The sequence below is a fragment of the Pinus tabuliformis genome, chromosome 2_1, assembly GCF_031772625.1.
Source record: "Pinus tabuliformis cultivar Carrire ecotype Pingquan chromosome 2_1, CPIR1, whole genome shotgun sequence".
Taxonomy (NCBI): Eukaryota; Viridiplantae; Streptophyta; class Pinopsida; order Pinales; family Pinaceae; genus Pinus; species Pinus tabuliformis.
Genome location: NC_142299.1, coordinates 7,152,543 through 7,169,554, shown reverse-complemented (window position 1 = coordinate 7,169,554; position 17,012 = coordinate 7,152,543).

The window sequence follows — 17,012 nt, the reverse complement described above, 5'->3', positions numbered from 1 at the left end:
ATAATATAAAATTGGGATTTATAAATAAAAAATAAAAATTGAATGAACATAATAAAAGTTGTGGGGTTGGTTGTCACAAGGTCAACACGTGAAAGACTCAGCCAACTCTTCAAAATATCTTGAACCGTGGGTCGGCGGATACGGATTTCTATAATTTTGATATAATCATTTTTTAGTTGTGATGAAATAAAAGAATGTTCACAAAATACTAAACGGTAGTTTGGTAACCACGCGAGGCGCACTATGACTCCCTAAAAAAACTAATTTATCTAAATGAGCTGTCCACCAGCTAAGCGTTGACTTAATTGCACCGCCTTCGTTGGAATCAGACCAATAATGAATGTGCTATTTTTTTTTGTCTCATTTGGCAATATTTTTTTCCTTAATCCAGATAATAAGGGGGAAAATCTAATTGGCTAGTAGTACTCTGGTCAATATTTAGGTATTTTCAATTTTACGGAGAGTGTATGAGTTGCATTGATTTGTGTAAGGTAATAAATAAGAGTAATAAGAATGTTTGTGTAAGGTAATAAATAAGAATAATAAGAATGTTAAAATTTTTAGAGTTAAATTTTGGAATATGATGTGCATTTGTTTGTGTAAGGTAATAAATGAAAGTACAAAATTATTAAAATTGTGTTGAGTTAAATTTTGGAATATTACAATAATAATCATATTTTGTTAATGTTTTAAATTTTAAAGGGGATTTATCATGAAGATTTTTGAATGATTTATAGAAGAGTTAGAGGTCTGACACTGAAGGGATACATGGAATGAGATCACTTTACTCAAACAAATTAGGATTAAAGTTGCAGGAAGAACAAGGGACCTTGAATTTCTTAACTATTTATTTATCTTCCCTTGAATTTTTTATGAGGGGATACATGGAATGTGATCACTTTACTCAAAAAAACTTAGAATTAAAATTGCACGAAGAACAACCAACCTTGAATTTCAAGAACAACCGATCTTGAATTTCCTAACTATTTATCTATCTTTCCTTGAATTTCTTACGGAGGGGATACATGGAATGTGATCACTTTACTGGAAAAATTTAGGATTAAAATTGCGAACTTGAATTTCTTAATTATTTATTTATCTTCCACTCTAGCTCTTCTATCATTCACTATGGATCCCCTTTGGGATTGAAAAAATATGATTACTACAATGGATATTCCGAAATTTAACTCAACAGTAATTAACCACAGAAATATGAAAGAGAGGGAATACATGAACTATTTATTTATCTTCCCTTGAATATCAATGTCTTATGGAGGGGATACATGGAATGTGATCACTTTACTTAAAAGAAGAAGAACAACCAACCTTGAATTTCAAGAACAACCAATCTTGAATTTCCTAACTATTTATCTATCTTTCCTTGAATTTCTTACGGAGGGGATACATGGAATGTCATCACTTTACTGGAAAAATTTAGGATTAAAATTGCACGAAGAAAGCGGAACTTGAATTTCTTAATTATTTATTTATCTTCCACTCTAGCTCTTCTATCATTCACTATGGATCCCCTTTGAGATTGACAAAATATGATTACTACAATGGATATTCCGAAATTTAACTCAACAGTAATTAACCATAGAAATATGAAAGAGAGGGAATACATGGAATGATATCAGTTTACTCGAAAAATTTAGGATTAAAATTTCAGGAACAACAATAGATCTTGAATTTTTTTAAAACTGTAACTATTTCATCTTCTGCTCTAGCTCTTATATCATTCATTAGGTCTTGAATTTTTTTAAAACTGTAACTATTTCATCTTCTGCTCTAGCTCTTATATCATTCATTTGATGATGGATCCCCTTTGGGATTTGAAACATCGAAAAAGTATGGTTACTACCGTGGATATTCCGAAATTTAACTCCACAGAAATTAACCACATAAATCTGAAAGCCAATATTAAAATTCTATATTTTGGTCAGATTTTTTCTTTTTAAATTTGGTAGAGAGTTTTTGAAATTATAAGTTTGAGTAGTGAACTCTCCATAATAGAAATAGTTTAAGCCCTTTCATCAAATATAATAAAAAAATTTAAAATATAAAAAACATATATAACACTCAATTTTATTATTTTAACAAAAAAAATTAAAATTTTCATTAAATAATAATAATAAATATTTTTATGTAATAATATTTTTCTATAACTTATATATTTATTATTTAAATAATATTTTAAAATATATAAATAAATTTAAAATTAAACATTTTTGAAACATTTAAATTATTAAATTTTACACTTCTAATAATATTTATAAAACTTAGTAAAAAATAATAAAAATATAGAAAACTTAAAATTTAAATTTTATTTTTATATATAAAGTTAAAGTGTGATGTTCCTATGTCGTAGATGATATGATAAGAGGTAGTCCTAGTGATAATCAAATGGACAATAACCTTTTATACAATTTTAAAAAGTGAAAGATTAATTTTTGTTTTTAACCAATTTTAATTTTGGAAAATTTCATTTCGAATATATTGTAAGAATGAAAATTCTTGTGCATTATTATTAATGATATAATCTTTCAAATGGTTGTTTTGAAAATTGATTCAAAATCAATAATTTGATCGTGGATGTTTTTGAGTCACACTCAAAACTAGTTATCAAAACAATAATAACAAGTGTTACTTGTACCTTCTTTTAAATATAGGGAAATTGAAATTTAGATCGTTGAAAAGTGAAACTGTTATATCCATCCATTAGTATAAGAATAATTGCACATTTTATATATCTCAAATTTATTTTTGCACTTCTTAAATTAAGTAAAAGTATAGCATATAGATACCAATTAAAAATAATTAAATTCTAAGAATAACAAATGTTGTAATACTTGACTCCGCAGACTAATGGATGAGAGCCCAATTGAGAATTTGAAGCCAGTTTTTTTGGACACCTGGCGCCCGATATCATTCATAAAATATGAGTGAATCCCAAATTCAAATTTGATACAACCACAAATCCCAATCTCTTAACACCTTGGGCAATTTATATTGGATTTACAGATAAAATACTAGAGCGTGAATAAGAATGGTGATTTGGAGGTTACATATGTTTTTAGGTAATTCACTAAAAATATGGTATAAAGTATACAAATGTTGGAGATAATCTTATCCATGGTAGCTAGATCCATAATCTTTAGACTAATTGGAATTCTCTTCCACTTCCACTTCCACTTAGCCTAATATTTTGATTATAAAACCAAAAAAAGAAAGAAACAGTAGCCCAAAAAGAAAAGAAACAATGATAATTAGAAAAAAATATATATTTAATCTCATTTATATGAGAGTAATATTAAAATTTCACATCCACCTTTGAATGGATTATTTTTTTATATTGATATGGATTTTATATATTATGTTTTAATAGAAACTTAACAATTAACAATTTTTTAATAAAATTTATTAGATCTCAAATCATTTATAAATCAAGATTAATATTGATTTTTTATAAGTTTTTTTCAAAGAAGCTTTTAAAAAATTCATAGACTTTATGATTTTTCTTCTAGGTTTTTTCAATTTTTTTTTAAATAATAAAATTAAATAAAAAGGAAATAAAACTAAAAAAAAAAACTATTAAATTAAAAAGTTACTAAAAAACACTTCAACTAATCAATTTACAAATAAATAAAAAAATCAATCAATTTACAAATAAATAAATTTAAATAATAATAATAAATCTTAATATTAAAACATAGATAAAGAACAGAATATAAATAAATAAATAGTCAAAAACAAAAGACAAAATTGAATGCATTATATATACCTACCCAGTATAATAATATAGTTATCTTTAATTAATGATAATAAGCTGACCACGATAACAAAAACAACGCATGATAATTGTCCTTAATATTAAATTATATTTTTATAATAAATCTTACAGGTTCACATTAAATTAAAAATAGAAGATATGTACAAGATTCTCTTCGGTGGACTGAAAGCTACATTGTACGGACCTTCCTTCAATATTTATCTTTTATCACTGCAGAGACTTGGACTTGGACTTTACTGATTATTTACGGATTATTCCGAGTCGTCGAGGAAGTCCAGTCATTTTGGGTTAGCCATTCCTGAATCCGGCGAAGCAACACATGTATGGTTTCCATTAGTTTTCATGAATTTGCTGTTAAGCTCTATTAGTTTATGCAAAATTGCTGCCTAAAATTATGGAATTTAAACTGCAGTCTTTCCTTAACTTATGGAAACCAACTGCAGTAGTTTCCTTAAGTTAAGGAAATCAACTACAGCTAATAAATTTATTGTTAGGAGCTACTGAAGTGGTCCATTACTCCCATCTGGAGTTCTCTGCCTTGATCTGTGGGACATCTGACACATAGCTATCAGAAGCTTGATGAAAGCTTAGCTATAAATTCATCTGTTTGGTCCCCAAGCTTGCCTCTCAATCCCCTTCAGTTTTACACCATCTAGCTGAAATAGCAGAGCTTGGAAGTGCCTTCAGAATTTTTGTGTTCTTTTCCTTTTGCTTGGATTGAAGCTGGAGTGCTGAGGAAGAAGCTTGTGGACTGTGGCCTTCATCAAAACATCACCAATGGCTGGAGGTAACTCGTATCCCTCGGTATTAAGTTTCAATGATTCTTTGAGTTTATTCCGCATGAAGAATCGTTGTTGAAACTGTAGAATCTCTAACATTTGGTATCAGAGCCTCTTTTACCTCTGCCTTGGTGTGTGATTCGAATACTTTGAAGTGCTTTGTATTCGTAATTTTTGTGCGCGTTAATGATTATATGGCTTACCTGCTTGCGTTTTGGTTCTGATAATCTTTACTGCCCTTTTTCCCGATTTAGAAGTGAACTTATTTCCTCCCTTGCTTTAAGTTCTCTTCATTCACCTTTATAATCTTCCTTTTGGGATACGATCCATCTCCCTTCGAACGACTCGTCAAAAGATTCATAAAAGGTCGATTCAGAAGCGGAAACGAGGGCATTTAACGGTGACATTAGGCACAGCAGAGCCAAAAGCACTAGGAATCCCATCTTCTGTTTTAACGGTGACTTGACCAACCATTGGTGACAAGTAATGCTAGGCTATAGCCTATACATAAACATCTCTATCTTGTCTTCACTTGAGCCTGGTTAATATTTCAATGAATCCGTTCCTATGCAACATATGGCTAACAGTTGTCAAGTTGGTCTCGGATTTACCTTCCGATCCTGCTGCAAGACAGTGGTTTCATTATGGAGCATTAATTTTGAACCTCTATCTTCTGTTTTCTATGATTAATGCCGTGGCCATAGCTTTATTTAAAAAAAAAAAATTGATAAGTTTACTTGTGATTTGTCGGAACTAATCATCCAACTTTAGATTTATCTTCCTCAGAGGTTTTATTCTTTCTAAAGTGTGGATCTGTGATCTGGATGTAGTGTATATATGTTAGATATATCTCGAAATTGCAAACCGTACTTTTATTGTATCATGAATTCTTGGAACCTGTGAATCCAACACTAGTTAAAATTGCTAGAGATAGAGTATATAAGTTTCACGGTGATTGGCTCTGACGACATGCATGGTATTTGAAAACTCATTAATTTATCAACGGTTTCAACTCATTAAAAATGAAAACTAGTAGAACTACAGGTTCGCGGTGGGTAAGAGAATACAGAGAAAGGGTTTCGTGTGGGAATAAAAGAATCGAAACTCAAGTTCGGACAAACCGTTCCCCACTGAAACACACGTTTTCTTTTGAGTAATGATTCACGCAACTAACTCAAGGATCCCAAGGTGGGCTCCATAAAATAATATAATTATTAAATTCATAATTATATAACTACGTTGAGTGATTATAAGAGTTAGGTTTGTATAAACTCTTTTTACTTTTGATGATATACCATATTGTTTGGTTTGTTTTAAATAAAAACGTGAAATTCATTTTAAATAATATTAAATGGAAATACTCCTCTAAGCAATTTCTACACAGCCTGCATATTTAAGTTATGGGAACATGTCTAAATATAAACATATGAATATGTGCTGCATTTATGTAATAAATTTGCCTTTTGCTTTGAAAAGCATGAGCACATAACACGGCTATCTCATTGATAATATTTAAATTGAAGGAAACCAGGAACAATGAAGCTTGTAATGTGCAGAATCATTGTTGCAAACTAATAAATATGGCATCTAATAAATATAGAATTTTTATAGGAGATATCATGAGAGCTTCAAACTTACAGTTGCCATCACCGATAATATTGTTAAGGGAAGAATGAGATTCGACCCGTAATTATGTTATGCCTATGAGGATTAGAATTTGATTTAACGGGCAAAATGCTCGTTACACGGTATTTTGGTTATAATTTTGGTTATATATATTTTTTATTTATATAACTTTATAAACTTAGATATATTTCGGTTATAACTTTGGTTATATATATTTTGGTTATAACTTTGGTTATATATATTTTGGTTATATAACTTTAGATGATTTTATAAATGTATATTTAAAGTAAATGGAAAGGTCAATATATGACCTGATTCATTCAAGAACATTCATGACATAAAGGCTCTCCACAAAGTCTCAGGTATGAACATGAAATGTTTGTGAAGTCTATTTCTTTTGATATGAGTCATGTTAAAGGAAATAGTTTATGCATTCTTAAATATTTCAATATTTCAATATCTGAAATGGTTTATTCTTTTGTTTTGAATATTTCAAATTTGCAGTTTTGTTTACAAATTGTTTAGAACCCATTTTTGTAATTAATTTCAGAATTAGTCTTAAATAAATTATGGGACAGTTAGACTAAGGAATGTAAATTTGATTTTTATTATCTTGTGAGCAAAATGGCCTGTTTGCTGGTCAATTTTTGTTGTTTTATAAACTTAAGGACGGAGCCTGAAGTCAAGCCAGCTAGCCTTCGAACTGCATTTGCTATGCAAGTGCAAAGTAGATCAACGCTGCTTCAGTCAATCTCCGGGTTTAGTTTATAAATTGAACAATCAATTTGTAGTCATTTTCGGTAATGCTGACTGCTTTTGATTTTGCTGGAGAATTATTACAGTTTTATGGAGTTTATTAAAATGTCATTTTGACTTACTCCTTTCAGTAAACATTATTTTTCTCTCTGGTTAAGTTTTGTTTATGCAACAAAATAATGTCTAGTGATCCATATGATTTTAATTAATTAGAGAATAGCCACAACATCTTTAATTAAATAAAATTATATATTGATTGGCAAGATCACATAAAGATTATTTAGACATTAAATTGTAATTAATTACACTGAATATAATAAATTTTATCCCACAGGAATTTTTATTATATTTATGTGATTAATTAGGATAAAATTTCATAACCTACCCACAGGAGTTATGAATTAATAAGTTTTATCATAAAGTTTTATTGAATCTTTTTGAATTGAAAATTTAACCCACAGGCAATTTTCATGTCATTTGATTCAATTCTTTTTAGCATGTTTTACATTGGTAAAACGTGAAAGTTCATAAAGTTTTATTGAATCTGCTTGAATTGAAAATTTAGCCCACAGGCAATTTTCATGTCATTTGATTCAATTCTTTTTAGCATGTTTTACATTGGTAAAACGTGAAAGTTCATAAAGTTTTATTGAATCTGCTTGAATTGAAAATTTAGCCCACAGGCAATTTTCATGTCATTTGATTCAATTCTTTTTAGCATGTTTTACATTGATAAAACATGAAAGTTCATAAAGTTTTATTGAATCTGCTTGAATTGAAAATTTAGCCCACAGGCAATTTTCATGTCATTTGATTCAATTCTTTTTAGCATGTTTTACATTGGTAAAACGTGAAAGTTCATAAAGTTTTATTGAATCTGCTTGAATTGAAAATTTAGCCCACAGGCAATTTTCATGTCATTTGATTCAATTCTTTTTAGCATGTTTTACATTGGTAAAACGTGAAAGTTCATAAAGTTTTATTGAATCTGCTTGAATTGAAAATTTAGCCCACAGGCAATTTTCATGTCATTTGATTCAATTCTTTTAAGCATGTTTTACATTGGTAAAACATGAAAGTTCATAAAGTTTTATTGAATCTGTTTGAATTGAAAATTTAGCCCATAGGCAATTTTCATGTCATTTGATTCAATTCTTTTTACCATGTTTTACATTGGTAGAACATGAAAGTTTATTAAGCCTTAACATAAGCATGTGATTCTTTATTTTGATGCAGTAGTACAACCTACAAATTTCTCTGAAATTCGTTCTGACATTCCTGAACTTGAGGAAGTAATCTCGTTTGTTTGTTATGAATCTGATATGGTTAATGTTAATATTAACACATGGTGGATTGATTCTGGATCAACAATTCACATTTCGAATTCCTTGCAAAGGTTTGCAAAACCTAAGGAAGCCAGTAGGAAGTGAGCAAAGCATCTTATCAGGAAACAAGATGGGCTCGCATGTGGAAGCTATAAGAACATGTTATTTAACTTTAAGTAGTGGCTTTGTTTTGGAGTTAGAAAAGACCTTTTACGTTCCAAGTTTTTCTAGAAACTTGATCTCAGTTTCAAGGCTTGTACCTTTTGGATATTCCTTAAAACTTTTCAGAAAAGAATCTTTCAGTCTATTCTATAAATCTGATTATGTTGGGAATGGTATTTTGTCTAATGGTCTTTACTGCATTAATTTACAAAACAATGTCACATATGATTCAATGCATGTTCACACTGGCACTAAAAGACGATGGTTATTAACACTTCTTCATTAATAACACTTCGTCATTAATGATTGACAACACTTCTTCATTAATAACACATCTTCATTGATTCCCCTCTAGTCATGGTGAGCAATTGGTTTGCAAGCTCAAGAAGTCATTATATGGTTTAAAACAAGCATCCTGCCAATGGTATTTGAAATTCCATAATGTAATTTCTTCTTTTGGTTTTGTAGAAAACATTATGGATCAATGTATATACCTGAAGGTTAGTGGGAGTAAAATTTGTTTTCTTGTTTTATATGTGGATGACCTTTTTGCTAGCAACCAATGATAAGGGTTTGCTACATGAGGTGAGACAATTCCTCTCTAAAAGTTTTGATATGAAGGATATAGGTGAGGCATCTTATGTCATTGACATTAAGATCCATAGAGACAGATTTCGAGGCATCTTGGGTCTGTCACAGGAAACCTATATCAATAAAATTTTAGAGAGATTTCGGATGAAGGATTGTTCACCAAGTGTAGCTCCCATTGGGAATGTTGGGACGATGTCAGAGTGATCCAGGTTTAGACCACTGGAGAGCTGCAAAGAAAGTAATGAGGTACCTTCAAGGGACCAAAGACTACATGCTTATGTATATCCTGTTTGAGGCTGCTTTACATGGTGTATGGCTTAAGAATTTCATTTCTGGGCTTAGAATTATGGATTCTATCTCTAAGCCATTGAGAATATATTGTGATAATTCAGCTGCTGGTTTTATGGCTAAAAAAGTGGGAGTCGAAATAAACACATCGACATTAAGTATTTAGCTATAAGGGAACGTGTTAAAGAAAAGAAAGTGGTCATTGAGCACGTCAGCACTGAGTTGATGATCACTGATCCTTTGACTAAGGGCATGCCACCGTTTAAATTCAAGGATCATGTATTGAATATGGGACTTGGTTCCATTATGCAGTTTTTCATTGTATGGACAATGTTAATGAAATTCTTAATTATTGTGATGTTTTTTCTCATATTTATGTGCACCTTAAGTTGATTTGAGAAAATTCATTTAAGAAGGACCAAGAATAAACATAGGGTTTATTCATTAAGAAATTGTTGCCACATAAATTATAATAAGAATAAATACATAGTAATACATGGAAGATAATACTCGTCATTAGAGGACTTATCGCCATGATTCATGTATCTATTACTTAATACAGATTATCAATGGTTTTTAAGTTGAGACATTAAGTTTGGAAGTATGGACCAAGTGGGAGAATGTTAAGCTCCATTAGTTTATGCAAAATTGCTGCCTAAAATTATGGAATTTAAACTGCAGTCTTTCCTTAACTTATGGAAACCAACTGCAGTAGTTTCCTTAAGTTAAGGAAATCAACTACAGCTAATAAATTTATTGTTAGGAGCTACTGAAGTGGTCCATTACTCCCATCTGGAGTTCTCTGCCTTGATCTGTGGGACATCTGACACATAGCTATCAGAAGCTTGATGGAAGCTTAGCTATAAATTCATCTGTTTGGTCCCCAAGCTTGCATCTCAATCCCCTTCAGTTTTACACCATCTAGCTGAGATAGCAGAGCTTGGAAGTGCCTTCAGAATTTTTGTGTTCTTTTCCTTTTGCTTGGATTGAAGCTGGAGTGCTGAAGAAGAAGCTTGTGGACTGTGGCCTCCATCAGAACATCACCAATGGCTGGAGGTAATTCGTATCCCTGGGCATTAAGTTTCAATGATTCTTTGAGTTTATTCCGCATGAAGAATCGTTGTTGAAACTGTAGAATCTCTAACATTTGCCGATGCATCACAGTTATAGTTTCCGTCAATTTATTTATTTTCATATTCTACTTTTAACATGGACATTTCATTGATTCTGGGTAGTCCCTGTAGGCTATGTATCCATACTGAGCACATTAAATCCATTGGAAACTTATAAAGATGGTCTATGCATCTGCTGATTAAGCGTACGATATCAGTGCAGAGTAAATTAGAATTTTGAGAGGCACTGATATTGGAAAATCCTTGCACTGTAGGTTTTCCATTCTCCATCGGCCATGACAATCCTCCATGTGAAAGTCTCATGGTCGACTCTTCTCGTGAGAGAAACTATTAAGCTATGCTATGGAATGGCATTTCTCTTGATGATCATTACTCTTCAGTCGCAGATTTGCAAGGCACAAAATTATTCTACATGCCACCACAGTGTCAACTATACAAAAGCCAGTAAGTTTGAGGAAAATTTGAATACAGTGATGAATACGTTGTTGGGGATTTTTCTGGTAAAATCCCAAAAACAAATAAAAGCTGAACACACAGAGGCAATGCTCTGTTTCCTTCTCTCCACAGGATCCTTTGCACAGGGAAGCTTTAATTTTTTTTTCTTAAGAACAAAGTATTACACCACCATAAAATGATTTCTATTCATTAAAATATAATGCCTGATACGTATTCATCCTCTTTTACTGAGAGGGATTCACCAAAAAAAACATTAAGCCAACAAAATATTTACTCTGTCTCCTCCTGAGAATTTACACTGCTGGGAAAAATTCTCATTTTATTTTACTGCTGTAAAACCCTTTTACATTTACTACTGTAAAATAAATTTTTACATGTGCAGTAAATCTTACATTACATTCACAAAAAAAGTTTACTCACACCATACAATTTTTCATGCTTCCTCCTTGTTTTCTCTATTGGCACTGCTGTGCATTCATATCTTTTCTTACCACAGGAAATCAACACATAAAAATTTATCTGCTGCTCCCTTGTTCTTTCGCTGCCGCGAGCTTTCGGTTCATCACATGTGCAAAGTAAAAAAACTATGTTTCACAGAGCACGTTTTCACTTGTTATATTTCCATTACAATGGTCAACGCACGCTCAAAAACATAACTTACATAGTATACATATGCCATACAAAAAATACGTAACATGCATGTGCACCCATACCTCCGATATAAAAAAACATTAAAATTTAAATTTTCACCAACCTATTACCTATCACAATAACTATGAAATAAATACTATTACGGCGGTCAAACAAATTTTTACGCCACGCAATGTATTTAACATTGGTTCGTATGCAGGTTTAAAACAATCAACGGCGGAGAACAATGAAGCGGATCGGACGGCGGTGGAGGATTTCGGGAGGCATTTTGATGCTGAACTTTAGGCTCCGAAATGTCAGATTCTGCAGACGTACAGAGGACCACGTGGCTGAGGATAATTGGATCGGGCTCGATTATACGGAAACTGCTTTCACTGCAAAAGCGGTCCGAAATTCATAAAGTGGTTTATGGTTTCGCTGCGGCGGTTTTGGTGAATTAACTCCCACGGTTCAACAGTTGAAATTATATTTTCAACACTCCCCTTTAATTTCAACTGCTGGGCATTCAGTCATACCCAGACACTTCCTCAAAAATTCAAAGCTTTTCTGATCCAATGGCTTTGTCAAAATGTCTGCTACCTGTTCTTGAGTCCTGCAATGTTCTAAGACAATTTCTCCATTGTTCACCAATTCTCTAATGTAGTGAAACCTTGTATCAATGTGTTTCGTTCTCTTATGAAACACTGAATTCTTTGACAATGCAATATCTGAGCTATTGTCACAAAAAATCACTGTCGCTTTTGCCTGCTCTTGGCCTAAGCTCCTCAACATTCTTCTCATCCAAACTGCTTGACATGTTGCTGTTGTAGCTGCCACATATTCAGCCTCTGCTGTAGACAATGCTACAATGGACTGCTTCTTGGAAGCCCATGAAATGGCTCCTGAACCCATATGAAAAACATAACCGGAAGTGCTTTTCCGATCATCTACACTTCCAGCCCAATCACTATCAGTGTATCCAACTAAATTTGAACATTCTGAAGTAGTATATAAAATTCTAAACATTTTGGTACCTTTGACATACCTCAGAATTCTTTTTGCTGCCTGTCAATGTGCTTCCTTTGGCCTCTCCATGAATCTGGAAATTAAACTAACAACAAACATAATGTCAGGCCTAGTAGCTGTTAAATACATAAGGCTGCCAACAATACTCTTGTACAAACTAGGATCAAAATCCTTGTTGTTTTCCTCTCTGCTAAGTTTTAATCCCATTACTGTGGGAGTGATCGCTGCCTTGCATTCTTGCATGTTAAATCTGCCCAACACTTGATTTACATATCTAGCTTGTGAGATAAAAATTCCTTTTTCATTTTGATCTACTTCTGTGCCTAAGAAGTATCTCAAGAAACCCATGTCAGTGATTTCAAATTCCTCTTTCATGACTGATTTAAAATTCTCAATGAGCTGATCATCATTACCTGTGAAAATAACATCATCAACATATAAGGCAACAATTAAAATTTTACCATCCTCTTCTTTGATGTAGACGACGGGTTCTCCTTCACACTCGTCGAATTCATTATCCAATAGATAAGAATCTATCCTGCTGTACCATGCTCTTGGTGCTTGCTTCAGCCCATAAAGAGATTTCTTCAATTTGCACACTTTGTGCTCTTCACCTTTCTTCTCATAGCCTAGAGGTTGTTCAATGTAAACCTCTTCCATTAACACTCCATTTAGGAATGCTGACTTCACGTCCATTTGGTAAACTTTCCACTTGTTTTGAGCTGCTATGGACAACACTGCTCTCACGGTTTCCATTCTTGCAACCGGTGCGAAAGTCTCCTCATAATCTCTCCCATATTGCTGCTTGTACCCTTTGACAACCAGCCTTGCCTTGTGCCTTTCTATCTTACCTTCAGCATTGCTTTTGGTCTTGTAAACCCATTTAACTCCAATGACCTCTTTACCTTTTGGTAGCTCAACCAAATCCCATGTTTTGTTTCTCTCTATGGCATTCATCTCCTCATCCATAGCTTCTATCCATTTCTTATCTTTAATTGCATCTTTGAAATGAATAGGATCATCAACATGACAATACAAGGCAAATAAGGAATTCATTCCTTCATCATAAATGTCACTTAGATTTCTAAACTTCTTACCTCTTTCATTTGGTGTGCAAGTGCTTGAAAATGCACTTGAATTTCCTCCTTGTGATGTGCTTGGAGAAGCACTTTCATTTATCCTCAATGGTGTCCCTTGCTGTCCTTGTGTTGGCGTTGCTGTTTGGGGATGCATTTCAGCCACCTCCTCATCATCTTCATCATGAGACAAATAGTTTTTAACATTCACTGTTTTCTCTATGCTTCCATCCCAAGCTTCCTCCTCAATGAATTGAACATCTCTACTGACAAAAAACTTCTTGGTAGATGGGATATACAACCTGTAAGCTTTGGATTCCTCACTGTATCCAATGAAGATACATTTCTCCCCTTTGTTGTCCAACTTCTTCCTTAGCTGATCTGGAATGTGTGCATAAGCCACACATCCAAAAACTCTCATGTGGGTGACTCCTTGCTTTCTCCCACTCCATGCTTCTTCGGGCACTTTGTTCATGACTGCTTTTGTAGGACACCTGTTCAAAATGTAAACTGCACAATTTACAGCTTCAGCACAATAATCATTTGGCAAATGCTTTGCCTTCAACATGCTCCTCGCCATATCCATGATGGTCTTGTTCTTCCTTTCAGCAACTCCATTTTGTTGTGGGGTGTACCAAGTTGTAAACTGTTTATGAATTCCATTTTCTCTACAAAACCGTAGAAACTCCTTGGAGATATACTCACCTCTTCTATTAGTTCTCAGAACTTTTATATGCAGCCCGCTTTGGTTTTCCACAAGTGCCTTGAAGTTTCTAAATTTTTCAAACACTTCACTTTTTTTTTTAAGGAAATAAGCTCAAGTCTTTCTTGTGAAGTCATCAATGAATGTTAGGAAATATTGGCTGCCTGCTAGTGATGGAGTTTGCATCGGTCCACATAAATCTGAGTGGATAATCTCTAAGGGTGCCTTTGCCCTTATGCTTTTCCCTGATGGAAAACTTTCTCTGTGTTGTTTACCCAATATGCAACCTTCACAAAGGCTGTCCGGTTTCTCTATCAGTGGTAATCCTCTTACCATCCCTTTTCTGCTTAACAAGTTTAGACCTCCAAAATTGAGATGTCCAAATCTCAAGTGCCACAACCAATTTTCATCCTTTGGCACGCTTTGGAAAATCTCTTGGGTGACTGCTGCAATTTCGCTTTTGTTTTTCAAATCTGCCCTTATTCTAAGAGGGAACATCCTGTTCCTTGTCATCTTCACTTCAGCAATGTATCGTTTGCTGGGTGCTATATCCATGATGGTGCATACATCATTTTTAAAGAAAACATTGTAACCCTTTTGAGCAAGCTGTCCAATACTCAAGAGGTTACATCTCATTCCAGGGACATAGTAGACATCTGCTATGGTTTTCTTCTCACCTTTCTTTGTAAATATTTTTACCTCTCCTTTTCCCATAACAGAAATTTTGCTATCAGTTCCTAGTGTGACTTCTGATTTCGCATTTTTATCTAGGGCAGAAAATAGGGCTATGTTTCCTATCATATGGTTGCTGCAACCTGAGTCTAAAAACCATATGTCCTCACTGTTTGTTTCAGCCATTTTACAAGCTAACAACACATTGTCTTGGCTGATGTTTTCTCTAGTGACATTTGCATTTTGTCTATTACTCATATCATGTTGCTTCTTCCTACATTCACTGGCATAATGCCCATATTTTTTACAATAATAGCATTGGACATTGGATTTTTCATACCTTTGTCCTTGAGCATGATGTTGTCCTCTTTGTTGGCTATTGCCTTGGCCTTGGTTCTGATTTGGATTGCTGCGTCTTCCTTGAGCATTTGCTGGGCTGTTCCTTCCACCTCTGTTTTGACTTCTGCCTCTTCCTCTCTTGTTTCCTCTGCCTTGACCTCTTCCTCTTCCAAAAGACATCTAGGTCTTAAAGGCTTGCTCTAGAGATGAGTTTTCATTTCTACTCAACCTTTGCTCATGTGTTATCAGTGATGCATGAAGCTCATCAACTGAAAAGTTTGAGAGATCCTTTGTCTCTTCTATGGTGGTGACAATCACATCAAACTTTGAGGGTAGGACCCTCAATAGTTTCTCCACAATCCTCCTTTCTTCAAGGGTTTCTCCATAAGTCCTCATCTGTGTGACCAAACCAATCACATGTGTGAAGAATGAGTCAATATTGTCCGACTCCTTCATGCGCAGATTCTCAAAATCTCTCCTCAGCAACTGTAGTTTTGCTGTCTTCACTTTCTCCATGCCTTGATAGGTTGTTTTGAGGGTTTGCCATGCTTCGTTGGATGTCTTAGCTGCTGCTATCCTTGGAAACACACTCTGGTCCACTGCTTGATACAACAATACAATGGCTTTTGCATCCTTCTTCCTATTGCTCTTCAGCAGATCTCTCTCTACCTGAGTTAAGTTGTTAAACTCTTCTTCATCTGCTGGTTCTTCAAACCCATATTCAACTAATTCCCATAAATCTTGAGAGATAAATAAAGCTCTCATGGTTATTGACCAGTGGTCATAGTTCTTCCCATTAAATTGTGGGAACTGGGTGTTAAACATACCCATGCTAGTGCTGGTGCTAGCCATTCCTTGCATCCTCAACTATGTTTCAATTTCTTGACTGTGTATTTTAAAACAACTGACTGTTTCTTCAGCAATAACTCAAAAAAAAATTTGTGAAATACCTGAATCCTTTGTTGACTGAGTCTTCATTCTACTGGAGAAGCTGTTGCAACAAAAGAGCTCATTTCTTCAGCTTCTTAAACACCTTCAAAGAGCCTAAGCCTGCTCTGATACCACTGTTGGGGATTTTTCTAGCAAAGTCCCAAAAACAAATAAAAACTGAACACACAGAGGCAATGCTCTGTTTCCTTCTCTCCACAGGATCCTTTGCACAGGGAAGCTTTAAAAAAAATTCTTGAGAACAGAGTATTACACCACCATAAAATGATTTCTATTCATTAAAATATAATGCCTGATACATATTCATCCTCTTTTATTGAGAGGGATTCACCAAAAACAACATTCATCCAACAAAATATTTACCACTGCTGGGAAAAATTTTCATTTTCTTTTACTTCTGTAAAACCCTTTTACATTTACTACTGTAAAATAAATTTTTACATGTGCAATAAATCTTAAATTACATTCACAAAAAAATTTTACTCACACCATACAATTTTTCATGCTTCCTCTTCGTGTTCTCTATTGGCACTGATGTGCATTCATATCTTTTCTTACCACAGGAAATCAACACATAAAAATTTATCTGTTGCTTCCTTGTTCTTTCGCTGCCACAAGCTTCCGGTTCATCGCATGTGCAAAGTGAAAAAACTATGTTTCACAGAGCACATTTTCACTTGTTATGTTTCCATTACAATGGTCAACGCACGCT